The 2,500-nt window shown below is 34.9% G+C and overlaps 1 protein-coding gene across 2 annotated transcripts in view; it reads left to right on the forward strand.

Moving 5' to 3' along the window:
- LOC122246132 (acetylcholine receptor subunit beta-like 2) overlaps nt 1-2,500 on the forward strand; it is a 71,060-nt gene that overhangs the window by 20,354 nt on the left and 48,206 nt on the right. The gene's annotated exons all lie outside the window — the stretch shown is intronic.

The raw sequence follows: 2,500 nt of genomic DNA on the forward strand, positions 1-2,500 counted from the left end.
GTGTGCGTGCGTGTGTGTGTAAGTGTATGTGTGTGTGTGTGAGTATTTGTGTATGTTGCGTTCGTGTTTGTGTGTCTGTGTGTATTTGTATATGTGCATGTGTGTGTATATTTGTGTATGTGTGCGTGCGTGCGTGCGTGCGTGCGTGTGTAGGCGTATAAATTTACGTTATTACACTCGCCACATGTGAGAGTGTTTGATATGACGTCGTACTTGAAAGGTAAATAAAAGTCAAGATTTATGTGGGTGATTATTAAGAAAAGTGATCGATGGAGGAATTTCGTGGAATTATGAAAAATTGTACACGCGTTTTTTTTATTTATGATTTACTGATAGATTTTTTTTACTATCGTTATCATTAAAGTTGATTTTATTGTTGTTATTATAAGTATTTTTAATATCATTATTATTATTATCTTTATATTTATCATCATCATTATATTTATTATTATTATTATTATTGTTATTATTATTATTATCATTATTATTATTATTATTATTATTATCATTATTATCATTATCATCATTATTATTATTCATTTAAGTATTTCAGTACCATGTATAATGTACTAATGTAGTTCTAAGAACGCGTGTAAAATAATGATGATAAATGTCCAAAATCTTTACAAAAATTAAATCGTATTATGTCATATTAAATTTAATCTTTACAAAATTAAATTAAATCTTTACAAATATTGAATTGTACTGAGTAATATTGAGTTTAATCTTTACAAAATTAAATTGAATCTTTACAAAAATTAAGTTGTACTGAGTCATATTGAATTTAATCTACATTTTGTTTATTTATATTTACAAAACTTAAGTCGGTTTAAATCATACTGAGGTTAAGTTACATTTGATTAATGCATATTTAGAAAACTTTCGTCGTATTACACAATATTGAATCTAATTTACATCTAATTAATGCATATTTACAAAACTTAAATCGTATTAAATAATATTGAAGTTAGTATTTCGTTTACATTTGATTAATCTATATTTACAAACCTTACATTGTATTAAATCATGTAAATTCTAATTTACAATGAATTAATCTATATTTACAAAATTTTAACCGTATTAAATATCACTGATTTTAATTCACATCTAATTAATGTATATTTACAAAACTTTAATCGGTTTCAGATCATACTGAATTTATTTTACATTTAATTAATTCACATTCACAAAACTTAAACCGCATTAATTCATATCAATTTACATATCCTTTCAAACTCGAAGTTATTGTATAAAGGGAGTGACACGTGTCTTCTCGACGTTATTTCTGTACTATAAGGAGCAGGAAAGGGGATTTGATTAAGTGAAAGTGGAATCACATCCTCTAGAGGAAAGAAAAAGAGGATTATGGGGGTAACTTTTTATGTCTCATTTTTAGTTAATCTTGTTAGGTGGTAGAGAGAGACAGAGAGTGGAAGAGAGAGACAGAGAGTGGAACAGAGGGAGGGAGGGACGGAGAGAGGGAGAAAGAGAGGGAGAAAGAGAGGGAGAAAGAGAGGGGGAGAGAGAGGGAGAGAGAGAGAGAGAGAGAGAGAGAGAGAGGGGAGAGAGAAGGAGAGAGAGAGAGAGAGAGAGAGAGAGAGAGAGAGAGAGAGAGAGAGAGAGAGAGAGAGAGAGAGAGAGAGAGAGAGAGAGAGAGAGAGAGAGAGAGAGAGAGAGAGAGAGAGAGAGAAACACACACGCATAAGAACGAGAGAGAGAGGGAGGGAGGGAGGGGGAGAGGGAGAGAGAGAGAGAAAGAGAGAGAGAGAGAGAGAGAGAGAGAGAGAGAGAGAGAGAGAGAGAGAGAGAGAGAGAGAGAGAGAGAGAGAAAGAAAGAGAGAGAGAGAGAGAAAGAAAGAGAGAGAGAGAGAGAGAGAGAGAGAGAGAGAGAGAGAGAGAGAGAGAGAGAGAGAGAGAGAGAGAGAGGGAGATAGAAGGAGTAGAAAGAGAGTGAGAGAGAAAGAGAGGGAGAGAGAGAGAAAGAGAGGGAGATAGAAGGAGAGAGAGAGAAACACACACATAAGAAAAAAAGTAGAAAAAAGTCGACACACTCAAAGGCACCTTCAAGAGTGTCAACAGAGAAGGCGAACATAAGAAGGCGATAATCCACCTGTAATATCCACCTGAGAAAGCGATCTGATGACTTTTAATTAATCGAGACATTTCAATCACATCAAGAGTCGTTTTGAAAGGTCGTGAAAAAAGAAAAAAACGAACGTGAAATCGTTTTTTTTTTTTTCTGAAGTTCGTGAACTTTCGTTGTTCGGTTGAAAGACTTGAGTAAGGATATAGACAACGAGCATACATACACGTACACATGGACACGCACAGGGATACACACAAGGACACACACACATTTGCGTGTGCACTTACACTCTCTCTCTCTCTCTCTCTCTCTCTCTCTCTCTCTCTCTCTCTCTCTCTCTCTCTCTCTCTCTCTCTCTCTCTCTCTCTCTCTCTCTCTCTCTCTCTCTCTCTCTCTCTCTCTCTGTGCCCCGCC

The sequence above is a fragment of the Penaeus japonicus genome, unplaced genomic scaffold (genome assembly GCF_977035675.1).
Source record: "Penaeus japonicus unplaced genomic scaffold, GWHDUDI00000001_assembly GWHDUDI00000004, whole genome shotgun sequence".
Taxonomy (NCBI): domain Eukaryota; kingdom Metazoa; phylum Arthropoda; class Malacostraca; order Decapoda; family Penaeidae; genus Penaeus; species Penaeus japonicus.